The 17,789-nt window shown below is 42.3% G+C and overlaps 1 protein-coding gene across 37 annotated transcripts in view; it reads left to right on the forward strand.

Moving 5' to 3' along the window:
* The window catches only part of MLIP (muscular LMNA interacting protein), a 177,235-nt gene that overhangs the window by 18,784 nt on the left and 140,662 nt on the right, over positions 1-17,789 (forward strand). Inside the window, exon 2 of one of the 37 annotated variants that reach the window (XM_065587820.1) lies at positions 14,196-14,340. The exons of 35 other annotated variants lie outside the window; for them this stretch is intronic. The gene's annotated coding sequence lies outside the window, so the exon portion shown is untranslated. Of the gene's footprint in view, positions 1-9,282; positions 9,394-14,195; positions 14,341-17,789 lie in introns of those variants that run through there. One more of the 37 variants, XM_065587821.1, reaches the window with a different exon arrangement.

The following is a 17,789-nucleotide window of genomic DNA, read 5'->3' on the forward strand; positions in this document are numbered from 1 at the left end:
TTTGGTTTAGAAAAAACATGCTTATACATTTAAACAAATAACCCATGTTTTAGTGCATGAAAGCAATTAATTCTGATGGAAGCTGCATGGCTGACATCACTGTTTCAAAATGGAGGGGATAGGGCAGGTTTCTAGCACATATTAAAACACTTTAAAGAGCACTTCTTCCCTTACTGTCCCCCTCCTTTCTTAATAGTAGGGCTGCAGCAATTCAGTCACCAGAGTGAATCACGTAAGATTTTAGTATACCCCAGCAAAATAGTCTGTAGTCAAGTTCTGCCGCTATTCTTAGCAGTGCCCCAAAAGAGGAAAGATGAGCCTATTGATGATGAGTCATATTGGTGACAAACAGACTGGATAGTATCAAGTAGATGTTTGGCTTCTACACCGACTACCCTTATGAGTAAACAGCTCTACTAAAATAACGTACAGGGAGCAGGGAACCAGACCGATGTAAGGGAAGCTGTAACACTAAGCCAGATCATGGCTCTCACTGTGACTACTTTTGTGTCATTCCATCAGTGCAAAACTGGCTTAGTTTAATTTAGTGACACCCAACCTTATTACACAGGAGGGCCACATAAACCTAAGCACTATCTTGTGGGGGTCAAACACATTCTACATATTTTACTAAGATTTAAAGTTACCTGTATTGATCTATATTTTAGGTTCAGCTTGTTTTGGTCATATTTAGATAGGCTGTTTCTATGTACTGTACTGTCCATTTACACACTTGTGTAAACTAAAATGATGTAAACATGATGACAAAATGCTAATGAATCGACCATTAGTATATTGTGTTGAAGCAGGTCTTGGGCCTTATGAAATGCTCTAGGGGGCCATAGGTTGGGCTCCCCTGGTTTAACTGATTACCTGAGGATTAATTTAGAGTAGGGGAATCCCTGGGTGGAGTAGGGCAGACATAGCAGGCTTTATGCTGCTCCATCCTGGACTATTCCCATGTAAGCATGTTGTGGGGCTCCTGTGGGACAGCCACCTTTGTTCTCTCTGGGTCCTACGCCAAGCCTGTTTTGGACAGATCTGAGTGTTGAGCCCAGTCTCTTTAACTCACCTGTGTTTTGCATGAGTGTTGCAGCAGGTATAGCCCTGTTTTGGGGAGTTTGGGCTCAGACCACTGTGGAATCTTACACACTATGGTCCAAGTTGTGGCATGTAACCACTGGCCCTCTTTGGGAGCTGCATCGCTCCAGGAAGCAATTATGCCTCAGGAAGTCAACCCCTCACCAGGCAGCCTGGAGAACAGATGGTGCAGTCCACATAAGGAGAAGCCCATTTTATGAAAAAAAGCTTTGGTGTGGCCTGTTTTTCCTCGATGGTCTCGTTTGCAGGTTTCTTGAGTGTGTGGAATTGGTGCTATATATTCTCTCAAAGGCTTAGTCCTCCCATGCAGCAGAGAGAGAGAACTCACAGTGAAAACTCATCCATCCTAAAGCAGTGGATATGCAACTAGATGGGTTTTACTCCTTGCTTAAATATATTGTTGCCCCTTTTTGACCTGAGCAACGGACAGGACCTTCTGTCCCAGAGGAAGACCTCAATCTTTAGGGAAGGGTTGGAAGGACTGACACTGACCAGAGCCCTTGTTAGAGATGGGAGAGCGTGATCTTCGGTAAGTGTGCATATAGATTCTTTTGTTTTTAATATATTATCTCTGTAATCCTTTCACCTTGAGAATAAATGTGCTTGCTTAGAAAGAGTGGCGTGGTAACTTAAAACCATGGGCAATTACAACTGTTCATAGCTTTTGAAGAGAAAGCAAAGCAGAGTTTGGCCTTTTGGTTGGCCTTACTCATAGGAGAATTCACAGTGCAGGCAGGGAACTGTGAAGTCTGGAAATATCATGGCCAGGAGGAAGAGACATGCAGGTCTCCACCCAAGAGAGTGGACAAATAGGGAGCCAGAATCATAAGAGCTGGTGTCCTTGTTGGACCATGAAGGGGGAATATAGGTGCAGTTGCCCTGAATTGTGACACCAAGAACAAAAGGAGCAGTTTCTTAGCTTATAGCCCCAAGTCTTTTTAGCTAACAGACCCAAAAGCATGTGTTCTAGCTTTTTCCAGGGTCAAATTGTGTATACAGGAGCTTGGCTCTCTTCCTGCTTCTTAGCCTCCCCTAGTTTCCAGCTTGTCTTTCTCACCCCTCTTCCCCCCGCCCCCAGCCTGCTCACAATACCCAGCTGAATGAACATGCATACACAAGCAACTTCTCCCCCATCCCCTATCTGGTCACAGTACCCAGTCAAAGGTTATGTCTATGCTACGGACCTTACAGCAGCACAGCTCTACTGCTATACCTAGAAGGTCTCCCGTGTAGCTGCTCTTTGCCAGTGGGAGAGATCTCTCCTGCCGGTGTGTGCTGTCCACAGCAGCACTTTTGTTGGTGAAATTTATGTTGGAAATTTAGTGGTTTTTTCCACACCCCTTACCGACAAAAGTGCTAGAGTAGACAAAGACAAACCCTTAGCCCGCATGGTGCTAGTTTATGGGCAGATGTTATTAGGCCGGTTTTAGGTGTGACTCCGTAAATGTTCCTTTCAACTACCTTAAGTGAAGGGTTAACATCCATTTCAACAAAGTTTTAACTCAACCCATAAGAAGGTTTCACCCAACTCATAACAATACTTTTCAAATGACTTTAAGTTTTTTCCCACTAATCACAGACAACCCATTTCTGGGAAGATTTAAATGTTTAATTAGGAATTTAAAGAAGGTTCTAAGTACAGCTGCTCTAAAGGTCACAGAGAACTTTTTTGATTAATGCTTCCTCCTTTGTGTGTATTCTCCCTCCTTCCTTTTTATTTTTCTATTTTTGTCCCTATTGTTGGCAGCTATTCTGCCCCTTACTCTTCAGCGGGATGGCAGGTGAACATTATCCACAGAGGCAGATGCTGCTGATGGATCAGTGAGGAAAGGTTACTGTGAGAATAAAAACAAGGCCAGTCTCTGCCTCTGAGAGTGTGAACATTAGCTTGTAATACCCATGGTGGCATGCTCTTGGCTCTGAGCTTGACAATGCAAATCCATTCCAAAACTTTTCTCTCTCTAATGGCCGAGTAATTAATTGCTGCAGCGATGGGTTGGCAGAAAGTGGTACTTACTGCTTTGCAAATGAATTTACACTTTGATGTCAAGTCTTTACCGAGCTTGAGCTATTTGATTTCTTCTAGATTATTAGGAATGATATTTTTACTTTAATTAGTTCAAAGTGCAGAAACGGTAGAGGAAAAAATGATTTAAGTACATAACAAGTCATCCCATGTTCAGCTGAGTCAGTCAGCAAGCATCCAAGAATCTCCAGCATTAGAAACATTCTTGTTTTGTGGAGTGTCATTTTGTGCAGCTACCAGGGCAAGGGCGGGCAAACTTTTTGGCCTGAGGGCCACATCGGGTTTCGGAAATTGTATGGAGGGCCGATTAGTGGAGGCTGTGCCTCCCCAAACAGCCAGGCATGGCCCGGCCCCCCATCCCCTATCCGACCTCCCTTGCTTCTCGCCCCCTGATGCCCCCCCTGGGAACCCGACCCATCCAACTCCCCCTGCTCCCTTTCCCCTGACATCCCCCAGAACCCCTGTCCCTGACTGCCCTCCGCCCCACCATCCAACCCCCTTCCTTCCTGACTGCTTCCCTGGGACCCCTGCTCCCATTCAACCCCTGTTCCCCGCCCTCTGACCGCCCCGACCCCTATCCACACCCCCCTGCCTCCTGACCATCACCCCAAACTCCCCTGCCCCCTTACCGCGCTGCCTGGAGGTGCTACAACTGCGCCGCCCGGCTGAAGCCAGCCATGCCACCGCGCAGCACAGAGCACCGGGTCAGGCCGTGCTCTGCAGCTGCGCTGCCCCAGGACCTCACAGCCCCACCACCCAGAGCATTGCGCCGGCGGCGGGGTGAGCTGAGGCTGTGGGGAAGGGGGAACAGTGGGGGAGGGGCTGGGGGCTAGCCTCCCGGGCCAGGAGCTCAGGGGCCAGGCAGGAGGGGCCCACAGGCCATGTAGTTTTCCCACCTCTGTACTAGGGTGTTGGCAGCCTCTTGAACAGCTAATGAGGAAGTCAGTTTTACTTCTGGTAGAATATTCTGGTGTCCCAAGGATGTCCCTCCTCCAAAAAGAGGAGAGAGAAATTATTTATTCATACCCATTTCAATGACTGTGTCAGAGCATTCATTGCCACAGTAAAGTAGGGTCTGAGTCATGAAGTTCAGATCTAGAACTGTATCCAAACTACCAGAGTTCCTGTTTGGCTCTATCATATAGAGAAGGGTCTGTACCATGAAGTCCAGATCTAGATCACAAGTTGAAGATAGTTTAGATCTACTGTTCTGGTTTGGGGCCTTGTCTAACTTTCAATAAATCATCATGATACAAGTGTTTTGTACTTGTCGTCTCAATCATACCACTAATGAGAAGATAATAGCGTAAATATATATAGTGCCTTTCCTCTCCAAGGATTCCAAAGTACTTTTCAACTTGTGCTGTCTAATGGTCTAGAGGAATAAGCAAAGGGTTGGGAGTCATGAGTCCTAATCCTGTTCCTACTACTAACTTAGGGCATAGCTTTGTACAAATCACTTCCCCTTTCTGTACAGTGAAATACTTCACAAAGATCTTATTAATGATTAGATAGTAAATGTATGTAGAGTGCTTTGAACACATTAAATAAAGCTGCACTGATTAATGCCAGCAGAGAATTTGGCCCATAAATAGCTATTATCAATGCTCACTTTTATTGTCTGTTTATAAAAGGATTTAATTCACCACTGAAATACAGCTACCTTTGGGTTAGAATGTGGGTGGCAGCTGTTTAATAGTGCATGTGTGCAACCTTTTAGGTGGGAAGTTAAGGCTACTATAGACAAATGAAGCTGCAGGGAAAATTTAGATTGAAATATGGCCAGCGTCCCAGGGGAAATATTCTTACTGTTGTGAAAAGTGCTAACATTTTCAATGGGCACGATTTTTAATGGTGAGCACTGTGGTTTTAAAATGGTTGTGAAAGAGCTGAAACTGTGACATCCCAGTAGGTACATCAATGGCATTTAATAATTTACATACATTTTCCCTGATGCCTTTTATCCTTTTCTATTTGTTTTCATATTTGTTATTTTTTTTCTCTTTCATAATTTTATTATAATTTATATTTAGATTTGCCTATTTATGCACCTCACATTTTTGAATAATTCATGCTGATAGTTGTTTTTTCTCAAATAACCTGATTTCATATTGTACCATGTCCTGATTCATAGATTATAAGGCCAGAAGGGACCAGCTGGTCTCACTTCCTGCATAACACAAGCCATGGGACTTCTCTGGATTAATTGCCATTTAAACTATTTTAGAGGAAAACATCCAATCTTGATTTAAAAATTGCCAGGGATGGAGAATCCATCACAGCCTTTGGTAAATTGTTCCTTGCAGTTCAAAAATGGGGCGTTATTTCTAGTCTGAATTTCCACTTCTAGCCCTTGGATCTTGTTACACCTTTATCTGCTAGACTGAGAAGCCCTTTACCATCAAACGTCTGTTCCCCATGTAGGTACTTATAGACTGGGATCAAGTCACCCCTTAACCATCTCTTTGCTAAGCTAAATAGATTGAGTTCCTGGAGTTGATCACTATAAGACATGTTTTCTAAACCTTTAATCATTCTTCTGGCTCTTCAATAAACCTGCCCCAATTTATCAACATCCTTCATCAATTGTGGATACCAGAACTGGACACAGCATTCCAGCAGTGATTGCACCAGTAGCATATACAAACATAATATAACCTCTCTGCTCCTATTCGAGATTCCTCTGTTTACACATACAAGGATCTCATTTAACCCCTTTGGCCACGGAGTTTGCACTGGGAGCTGATTATTCACCCTGATCCCCACATTTTTTTCAGAGTCACTGCTTCCCAGGATAGAGTCCCCCATCCTGTGAGTATGGCCTACATTCTTTGTTCTTTAGATATGACTTTACATTTGGCATATTATTTGCTTGCACCTAGGTTTCCAAGTGATAAAGTCAATAGTGTTGATATAATATACTTAGACTTCTGTAAGGCATTTGTCTTGGGGCTGAATGACATTTTGATTTAAAAAAAAATAGATGATACAAGATCAACATGGGACATATTACATGGATTAAAAACTGGCCAGCTCCTGGCTTTCATGGAAACCTGGGCCCCTTTGTCTGACATGGTCTGTGCAGCTGTCCTCTCTTTTGCTCACACTCCCTGCCCTGATCAGACTCTGGTGGGGTGTTGGCCTTCTCTCCTGTTCCTGCCACTTCCAACCCTCCCTCTCTCCCCTCTTTGTAACGACATCCAAATCTCCGCTCCCCCTCCTTGTTGCTGTCATCTACCGTCTCCCATCTCCTCCTCCTCCCTCCTTCCTCTCTGATTTCAAATCCTGGTTCTCTCACTTCTTCTCTCCTCCCTATCTCACACACTCATTTTTAGTAACTTTAGCTTCCATGTTGATGACCCATCCGATGCCTTAGCTGCATGTTTCCTTGACCTCATGTCTTCACTAATTTTTAGTTCTGTGCTCATCTCTTCTTTATCTGTCAAGAGGAGGTCTAATACTGAATTCCCCCATGTTGGATGCAACACTTTTTGAAAATTATCATCTATAACATTTATAAATTCTGGCGCATGAGACCTCCAGCATCTGTCCTTATAATAACACAGCTTTTTTCCCTACACAATATAAATAGGTACTTAAGGAGCCAGTCATCCTTGAACCTAGTGTGATTTGGTGGTCTGTAGCAGACACCAACTAATACCCTATCCTGTACTTTATCTTTTTGGACATTGGTCCATAAGTGTTAAAGATAATTTTCTTTGGATTACCGGTTTCAGAGTTTCTGACAAATGTCATTTATGAAATGGAGTGCCACTCCCTATCTCCTTTTGTCCTCTCGATCCTTCCTAAATAGGTTATAACTGTTGATTTTACATTCCTATCACATAAATCTTCCCACCAAGTTTCAGTAATACCAACTGGATCAAATTTGTGCTCATAACTGATCAATTACAGTTCCTCTTATTACACAGGCTCCTAGCATTGGTGCACATGCAACTGAAGAATTTCTTCTTTTCACATCCTTTAGTGTTGCGATAAATTTAGTTAACTTTTTGATTTTTTGCTAAATAAATGTTAATTTTACCCTCCCCTTTTATTATTAGTTTTATTGCCCTCTACCCAGTCTGTCCCCTGGCTTCTCTTTTGCTGAGGTGAAGACCACCCAAACTATAGAAGGCGAACCAGTGTTTCACAAAATCAAAAACCTTCACCACTTACGTAGCCAGTGGTTCACTTCCAAAATCTTCTGCCCATCTTCCTTGGGACAAGGGGACAAGTAGGATCTCTGAGAAGATCATTTGGACATTTTTCTTCTTCAGAACACTTTTGAGTTCCCTGAAGTAATCTGTTATATGTGAGTATCCCGTGACATTGACAGTGCCAAGATGTATCCCATGACAATGTCATCAGTGCCGATATGTACCACTGCCAGTGGATCTTTGCCCATTGACTTCAGAAGCTTGTCCAGTTTTAGAGTGATGTCTCATGCCTTGGCTCCAGGAAGACAGCACATCGTCCTGTTGTCTGCCTGTCCCTTGCAGAAGGTTTTTTTTAAGTTCTTCTGAGCAGTGAATCCCCAGCAAGGATGGTGTTCCTTGGAGAGTTGTAGATCTTTATGGACACACTTGATTTTCTTGCAGGTTGGGCCAAACAGCCATTCACAGGTGTGTCCCATGCACTTCTCCATTTAATTTGGCCAGCTAGATCTTCAGATGTCTTCCTCATTTTCCATTGTGAAGACCTGGTAAGGATTGGAAATTCATCCTGTGAGGAATTCATCCCGGTGCTCTTCTGTCTGGCAGTCACAGCCTGCCATTCTCATCTGTTTCCAGCCATGCAGAATGCAGCCTCATCTTCTTGCCTCTGGTGGCTAGGAATTGCCAAACCTCCTTTCTGATTTCCTTTGATTCCTTCGAGACCAGTACCTTTCTCTCTGGAATCTGGTGTAGTAATGCTTCTTGAATCTACTTGTCTAAGAATTCCTCAGCTTCTTTGCAGTGCTGTAGAGTCTGTACTTGTTCTTCCAATTCAAGAATCTTTTCCTTCAGCACAGCCACCAGCTTGCATTTTAGACACAGATGGCTCCAGGCAGGAAAGAAAACATGGCATGTTTGTTGCAGGTCACAACCACTGATCTACCACTGGGTATCACGCTATTGAGAGTATCACTGAACCTAGGAGGAGAGCATCTCACATGCTATTCAAAACTCCCAGTTTGCCGCATGAGTTCACCAGGCAAATGATTTATATAGTAAGCTCCGCTCCATTCCCTTGCTAATGGAGAGCAGTTAAGCACGCAGACTTCAAACAGCAGGTATGATCGAAGAGCCATGGGTCATGGTCCTACAGTCCTTACCAAGGTACACAACAACCTGACTGAAAGGGCTGTATCACATGTACTGGTATATCTGACAAATGCACAAGATCCTATTTCTATTCCTCATTAGTGTGGTAAGGGATACAATGGCCGAGAAGAATAACATAGGGGTATATACTGCAGTTTGCAGAGGTAAGAGATAGAGAGTAGGGAGCTTGTTTTTGACACCTGTTGGTGAACAGGGAGAAAAACAGCCCAGAGCTGCATCAGAACTGCATGCAAACAGAAGTTCCATAAGGGAAAGAGCTCACCGATGCCATCTGTTGGTGAACAAGGGGAAATGACTGAATGGGCCAGTCCTCATTTGCATTTCAATTCTGTGACAGTTTTGGGCACATTGGTAAAAATTCAGTTCAATTTTAAGCTTGGGGATAATAAAACATTATGATTCCTGTTGGAAAATCAAAGTACAAGAGAACTGCACCAAGTATGCCTGGGGTGAGGGTGACTCTATCTGAAAGCACAGTCTGGCATGGTTGGGTACTGCACTCTGGACATAGTTAAAGAGGGGACCTCATGTAGTGCCCCTCTACCCAGAAATCAATAAAAGCTGTAATCATTACAGCTGGGATATCTGGTAGAGCGCCAGAGCAGAGTAGGCAGCACTTCTCTGAGGAGCTGGTCGTGTCTCAACTCTGGAATTTCCATCCCTGGACAATAAACCGTGAGTGCGGTTGCATGGCAGGCAGGGGAGGAAGCGATTAAAAAAATTAATCGCGATTAATTGCACTGTTAAACAATAATAGAATACTATTTATTTAAATATTTTTGAATGTTTTCTACATTTTCAAATACATTGATTTCAATTACAACACAGACTATATATATGCGTCCATGCTGATGGTGGGTTCTGCTCGATAACGATCCAAAGCAGACAGACCGACACATGTTCATTTCCATCATCTGAGTCAGATGCCACCAGCAGACGGTTAATTTTATTTTTTGGTGGTTCCAGTAATAATGAATCAAGATTTTTATATTTCATATAGTTTAAATCGCTTGAGTTTAAGGCTATTGCAGAGACACCCTGAGCTATTACTCACTTAATAGCTTTATACAGACATTGCTGATTAATTATTACTGATTTTTCTCACGTTTATGCTGGGCCCCCTCCCTTCACGCCTCCCCCCAAAAGTTTATTTGTCTGTACAACAGACTCAGTACTTGAGCAGGAGCAGTGTTACCTATCAAGGTTTCCAGGGGAGGGTTTATTTTCCCAGGTTTGTGGGTGGGGACTTGAGCTGCTGCTGTTTAAGTTTGTAGAAGGAACACCTGAATAATTGAACCCAGTTTTTTGCTGCTGACAACATCTGGCAGAAGGGTTATACACATGTAATAATTATTTCCTTCTTCAGAGGCAATTTAGTCATCAGTGTGTCAATCCTGCAAAGGGGTCCATTTGTGCAGTCCCTCCCATCAGGGCCGGCTCCAGGCACCAGCTTAACTAGCAGGTGCTTGGAGCGGCCAAGGGAGAGGGGCGGCACCTGTGGCAATTCGGGGACGGCAGGTCCCTCACTCCCTCTAGGAGCGAAGGACCTGCCGCTGAACTGCCGCCGCCGCCGATCGCGGCTTTTTTTTTTTTTGCTTGTGGCGGCAGAAATGCTGGAGCCGGCCCTGCCTTCCATCCATATGTTGTCCCACTGAAGTAAACTAGCTGATCCCTTTGCAAGGTCTAGGTCATGGAATGGTCACTTATGCTAAAATGTTTTGGGTATTCAGGATGTCGAGCACAACTAAATGCCAACCTAACAGCGAAAAGAGGAAAAAATTGTGCAGTGAAGAGCTGTACTTTTGAGATTATGCAATCACATTTTCAACTCTTTTTCCTAAACTTTTCTGTTATGTGGCCGAGGGAGCTATCTGCTTCCTGCTTGGTACTTGGGAATTACATTCTGTTTTTAGAAGATGGAAAGAGAGATGTAGAGAAGAAATCCTAATGCTAATGACAAGTGTTTCATACAGCTTATATACAATTCTTTCTCAGTAATAATTTTTCAGAGGGAATATGTAAGTAGTTAACTGCTTATCAAAGTAGTTAACTAAAGTACGGTCCTGTCCTGGATTAGATCAGTTGCTCTGTTTTTCTTGGAAGTAGACTGTGCATATCAAATATTCCATCAAATAGTCCATGTGGGCTGCACTGAAGAATCCAGTAGTATCATTCATAAACATGGGGAGCAGAAAGATGTGGTATTTAGAGGCTTCTGGCTCTTAATACTAAATTAAATAATAACTTTATATCTCAAGCCCAATAGTGAAATGAAAAACCCGGGCACTGGAAGCCAAATCTCAGTTAGAGTCAATGCAATTAACCTAGAAGAAAATCTGGCCTATTATTCTTGGCTTATTTTCCATTTCTGTTATACAAACGGAATGCAGAACAATTCAACAGTTATAGAAAGAAACATGTGAAAACAGAAAACATTCTGGCATACAGGATGCCTTTGATAAAAGATGTTTTTGTTGCACACAGGGTACTTGATTTACAAATAATATACAAGAGAGGGAGGGCACCTGGGGCAAATGAGTAAATGTGTTGCATGTCTCCTGATGCAGTAATGGATCTCATCAGAGCACCTAGCTAAACAGTGCTGTGCATACACAGCACCTTTCAAGATCTCTCAGTGCCATACAAATATTAATTAATTCTCCAGGCACACACACATTATTAAACACATTTTCCTAAGGGATAAATGTGGGCATTGAGAGGGTGTGATTAGCCTTAGGTTATACCATGAGTCAGTGACACAGGCAGGAATAAAATCCAGGAATCTTGACTCCTCGTTCCTTGCTCCAGGATCTGAACCACACATCTTCATATGTTACCATAGCAGATTAATCCATTTAGCAACAACATAACATACCTATCTCATTCTCTGCATCAGTGCATCTGTCCTAGAACTTGTCTGTTTTGCTCTACAGTTAATTCTGATGTGGGAAAATCAAGAGTCTTTGGTTGTACTCTCTCGTATATTGAGTTGATATATACCCAACCAAACATTGGTTAGTTGCAATTTGCCGCTTTTGGTATTGGTGAAATTTTTATCTGGTGCTGCTGTGGCGGCGTAAGGCCTCTACACTGATGGTCTTATGTCTCCAGTGGATCCACAAGGTCTTCAGGGATCTTGGTAGACCTGTGGGACTCGGATGCTGGACCCCTGCCTTCTTTTGTGGGGAAAGAAGGAGCCCCATTTACCCAATGCAAGAATTTGAAGGGAGCTTCTCCAGAGGAATGTGAGTTTTCTCTTCTCCTACTCCCTCCCCAGAGGAAGGCACAATCTGGCCCATTTTTTATTTGGCGTATGCAATCCATTCAAGCCAAGACACAGCGTTCTTATCAACCATGTTCAAAGCATGAAGACCTCCAGGAAGTTGTCATTTTGCAGTCTTCAATATTGTGTGTTGTGGTTTGTGGCTGCCCACAGTGATATAGTGGACTGTCTTTGGCCCATTTAGCCCAGTCTTATAGTCCAAATCTCTCATTGGTTTCATTTATGTAATAATGCTCCTGGTTGAAGCTCATCTGCAGGGGCTGAACCCCCGAGTCCAAAGGCATGAGCCCCTACTGCTCAAGCTAATGCTCCCTTGGCTTGCAGATAGTAACAGACTCACAGACTGCTCTATATGTGATCTAAGCACTTGGAGGAGACAAAGAACCACAATGTGTTAGCATGAATTATAATGAATTTTATCTGGGTGAGGACAGAGGCCACAGCTGTACAAAAACAAAACAAACCAAATTATAGAAGGAAAGGAACTAAATTGCATATAGATCCTGCCCCTTTAGTCTTTATTCAGTGGGCTACATATCCACACTCTCATCCCATGGGCGTCAATAGGGCTGTTTGTGAGAGTAACTTCTCATCAGTGTGAGTAAGGCGCTCACAGCCTGGCTCTATGTGAGTAAGGATGACACGATCAGAGCCTTACTAAGTGAAACTTCTCTCATTAAATTCAACACTCAGATTTCAGAAGTAGAAACAAAATACTCACATGCAAAAGGTGAAGAAAGGGCAGGATATAAAACATGCTGTAGATGACCACCGGGAACAGTGAGCTCTGCCATCTTTTGTGATGGGAGGCTCATAGGATTGTGATCTGGTTATTGCAGGAGGAAAATCTCCTGTCGATGTTTTAATGCATCTCCAATGCCATTCATTAACCTATTTTTTACTACACTATTTCACAGCCTTTGTACAGTTTAGTGAGAATAATTAGGTATCAGACAGGGACCTATTATCATTATCTCAATGTGTTTTCCAAAACAATGGGCCCAAGGTTAGAGCTACTGAAGGCCTTCAATTCCCATTGAGTTTATTAGCAGATGGGGGTACTTAATGCCTCTCTCCTCATGCCATATGTTCATAGAATGATTTGCTTAAGGGGATCATGTTAGTTTCCATTTTTTCTATTATGAAAGAAGAAGTCCATGAGAGGATCCCACAAATTCTAGGATAAAGTATGAGCAATATATCAAAACATCACACATAGCATCATGATACACAGATTATTTTAGGATATTTATTCTAAAATAAATGTAGTTTCTTCCTGTTTATTTTCAAGGTTTATATGGTTTATATTACAATACTTTAGTCGCAGTGGCAAAATGGCCAGGGACAAAAAAATTAAACAGCTATAACACACACACAGTAGCAAGCTGGGTCACTGAACAAGGTAAGGCCCACTTTAGTCCTAGTGTTAGCCATACACAATATACACTGGCTACAAAAAATCTTGCATTTACTCTGCCTTTGCACAGTGTGCAAAGTGGGTGTAAAACATTACCAAATTGGAATTCTCTATTCTCATGAGTGGGACCTATTATCACCCTGCTTTAAAATCACCCTGCACAAGGCGATATATGGTGCAAAACAGTGGGAAGTCAAGGTCTAGTCTTAGAATCAAATCCAGGAAGTAGGCATTTCTGCTGTCACATTCTAGTCAACAGGTTTGCATGTGTGTAACTGTACAGGACTGGCTGTGATGGGTTGCATCCCCTTCGGGGTGCCACCTGGTGTACTGGGTACACCACTGAGCCTGCCTGTTTCACCAGCCTGGACTCCCTTAAACTGTCCTGCTGAGCCAGGCCCTCAAGCCTCCTCCAGCACACACATACACACAGGTGCAGAAAGACACAGGCACTGAAATCAGCGCTGTGTGGGAAGACTCAGCTCAGGAATTGCCCAGCAGTCAAGTGCACACCCCCTCTGGAGTGTTTACCCAAAATTTTATTGTCTTGCGCTGCACAGAAATCTGTACAACGTAAGCTCATGACAATCGCCCTCTCCCTCAATGTGGAGGAAGATATGCACAGCTTTTTGCCTCCCAGTTATGAGTTGCACAAATTGGTTTAAAGAAAACAAAACAAAGTTTATTAACTGTAAGGATAGATTTTAAGTGATTATAAGGGATAGCAAACAGAGCAAAGCAGATTACTGAGCAAATAAAGCAAACGCAAACTAAACTTAATGCAATATGCTAAAGAAACTGGCTACAAGTAGTAATTTCTCACCCTAAATATTGTTTTAAGCAGGTCGCAGAGATTCTTGAAGACAAACTGTTCTTGTTTGCAGCTTAGAACTCCAGATAGTCCTTTCAAAGGCCAGACACCTTCTAGCCTGGGTTCAGTCCTTTCTTCCCCAGTTCAGTCTTAGGTGTTTTCAGCAGTCATCTTAGGCGGGGATTCAGTGAAGAACCGACCCTGATTAACTTCATTCTCTACCTTAATAGGATTTACATATGGCAGGAATCCTTTGTTTCCCAGTTTGATCCCACCCCCTTTGTGGAAAAATACTAGCAGTCCAAGATGGAGTCCAGTTCCAGGTGACATGACCCTGCAGTGTCAAAGCAGCAGCCCAGGAAGCTTCTCAGGAAGGTGGGAGATTAGCATCTTCAAAGTCCTATTGTTCTCCTGAATGACCCATTGACTAACCAGCCAGACTCATTGCATTTTGTCTGGCTGGTGTTCCCCAAGTGCAAACCCACTTGTAATTGTTACATCAGATACAGAAATGACATATGCACATGCTGGTGAGTCTTGCCCACATGCTCAGGGTTTAACTGATCGCCAGATTTGGGGTTGGGAAGGAATTTTCCTCCAGGGCAGATTGGCAGAAGCCCTGGAGGTTTTTCACCTTCCTCTGCAGAGTGGGGCACAGGTCACGTGCTGGAGAATTCTCTGCACCTTGAGGTCTTTAAACCACGATTTGAGGACTTCAGTAACTCAGACATAGGTTAGGGAGTTGTTACAGGAGTGGGTGGGTGAGATTCTGTGGCCTGCGTTGTGCAGGAGGTCAGACTAGATGATCATAATGGTCCCTTCTGAATTTAAAGTCTGTGAGTCCAAGTCTAAATAGGATAATCACATTCAGTAAATCATAACCTTTCCAGTGATACCTCATATGACCTATCTTGCATAAAATACAACTTAGTTATGCCATATTCATATCACAGCAATATATCTATGAAGAATATGGGGCATAGTGTCACACTGGCCATATAAATTTAAATCAGTGTTGTCAGATGCAAAGTCATTCAGAAATACTGCAAATAAAACAACACTCTGCATTAAACTCCAAACACACAAAGCAAGAAAATATCAGCTGTATCTGCTGAGCTGTTATCTTTACCTCCCTTTGTACTGAAAACCTCACCACTTGTGGGGCAGAAAGAGTAATTCAGCTCTACAAATGCCGGTAGAATCAAGCCATAAATATTATGCATACTACAATAATGAAATGTGATGGCAAAATCTCAGATACCAGCAGTGTTTAGAAAGGGAATATGGGCTAAATCAAAATGTTTGAAGAAAGAAATATAAGCCATAGATATAGATTTATGGTAATTAGAGATGGAAAATATCTATTAGGTCCTTATCTACTTTCCTCTGCCACTGAAGGACTGCTCTTGCCCATGGATTATTGAGTACTCTCTCCAGTTTTAAATGACTCTAGCATAAAGCTTTCATCATGCTCCTTGGCATCTAATAGATGCCACTGTTTGGAAATAACAAGGAGTCTGGTGGCACTTTAAAGACTAACAGATTTATTTGGGCATAAGCTTTCGTGAGTAAAAACCTCACTGCATCCGAAGAAGTGAGGTTTTTACTCACGAAAGCTTATGCCCAAATAAATCTGTTAGTCTTTAAGGTGCCACCAGACTCCTTGTTGTTTTTGTAGATACAGACTAACACGGCTACCCCCTGATGTTTGGAAATGTTTCCTGATAGCCAGCCTGTAAACACATACTCTCCTCCCCACATTCATTCAGCCATACTGTACAGTTTTAGTTCTGTTAAGCTTCCCCCATAAATTAAGCCCATCAAAGTTAACAATGTTCATTGTTCTCCTCTGAATTTCCTCTAATTGGAACAATTTCAGGTTTATTTTAAGATTGGTACTATTGATATAACTTGAGACCATAAAAAAGAAGACAGTATTATGGCATAAATAGTAAATGAGCCCAACATTGCACCACAGTATTCCTGTGACAGCTGGTTTAATAGTCATAAAATACGGTGGTTCTAGAAGCAATGATCTTCAACCCAGTATATTACCGTAGCCTGGGGGAGAGCAAACAGCTAAACCCTGATGCTGGTATTCAGCTGCTGGTGTCACTTGTTTAACACACACTCAATGATTTGTGCTAATGAAAGCAGTGTGGGTTTACCTATCCCAAAGGGTTTAATTATTGGGATCATGTCTCAGCTAGACATTCCAAAGCAGGGTTAATGGCTTATCTTGTTAGTTGCATCAAATGTTTGACACATAATTTAGAAGACAAAGAATACTTACAAATCAGGGTGAATAGGGCAGAGAATCAGGTGTTATTTTCTTTTCCTTTCTTTCCTTTCTTTATATAGCAATTTGTATAGTGGGGGTGCTGAGAGCCATTGAACCAAACTGTGCATCTGTATATGGTGGAAACCACTTCAAGTTAGGGGGTACAGCAGCACGCTCATCACCCCTAGTTCCAGCACCTATGCAGTTGCATAGATTAATCTATCAGTTCTGATGCGATTAGGTTTACTTTTTAGACCAGTTTCCACAAAATGGTTATTTTATGGAGCAAATACATTTTCTGGGATATATTTTGAAGTCTGTTACAAAATATAATTCGACTAAGTGTGTTAATTTTTTTTTGCACAATTTTTAGTGTGGAGATTGGTTATGTTTGGAGATAATGAACTAAATGTATCTCTGAGGCTACTTCCCTGATGTCAGTGTAGGTAAAACCAGGAATGAATCTCTACTGCAATGAGGGACATGTAATTGGCTTTGTAGTACAGCAGAACATTCTGCATGGGGACTTCAAATATGTTTTGCTACTGTTTACAGATAATTGCCTGGGATGACCTTATAATAATGATCACTATAAACCTGAAGCCTCATTTTAGAGGTAAATAAAGATGGCAAAGGTTACACTTTACATTAAGGTTAATTAGTTTAGTTTATAATGGGTTAATAAATGATTGATGTTTTAGTGGTTAATAAAATGGTTATAGAGTCTTACAGGTCATAGCTTATCCCCATCTATAACACTCTCTCTAGTGCTGTGCTTATAACTATTTATAGCATAGATTATTCCCATCTGTAACATGCTCATGGCATCTATTAATTATTAATCTTATAAACAATTTATGAAGGTACCTTAATATAAAAACGTGAACAAAGTCCCTAGAAGTATTTATAACTTATTACCTTTCCCTTAGAGTTCTGCATATGGTTATAAAAACATACCACCTTTCTCTGCTTTACTCCTGTGGCACTCATCTCAGCCGTAGGGAAAGTCCTCACCCCTACCTAGGGTAGGATGGGGGTGGGGAATGCATAAATAAAGGAACAAAAGATAAGGAAAATAAATAAAATAAGGGGAAACAGGGAACAGAATCCCAACAAGGCAGAAAACTGAAGGAGTAATGCAAAGATGGTTGCAACTGTACCAGGTGCTTCACCGAAGCAAATCATATATAAGGTCCAAAACAACTTGACAAAGTAAGCAAAGCAGATGTCACAGTTGTGAGTGCTTTGGAGGGTAGGATAAAATTCAAAATCATCTGGACAAACTGGAGAAATCGTCGGAAGTAAACAGGCTGCAGTTCAATAAGGACAATGCAAAGTACTCCATTTAAGAAGTAACAATCAATTGCACACATACAAAATGGGAACTGACTGCCTAGGAAGGAGTCCTGCGGAAAGGGATCTGGAGGTCATAGAGGATCACAAGCTAAATATGAGTCAACTGTATAACACTGTTGCAAAAAAGTGAAGCTTATTCTGGGATGTATTAGCAGGAATATTGTAAGCAAGACACAAGAAGTAATTC

Source organism: Chrysemys picta, chromosome 3, assembly GCF_011386835.1.
Source record: "Chrysemys picta bellii isolate R12L10 chromosome 3, ASM1138683v2, whole genome shotgun sequence".
NCBI lineage: Eukaryota > Metazoa > Chordata > Testudines > Emydidae > Chrysemys > Chrysemys picta.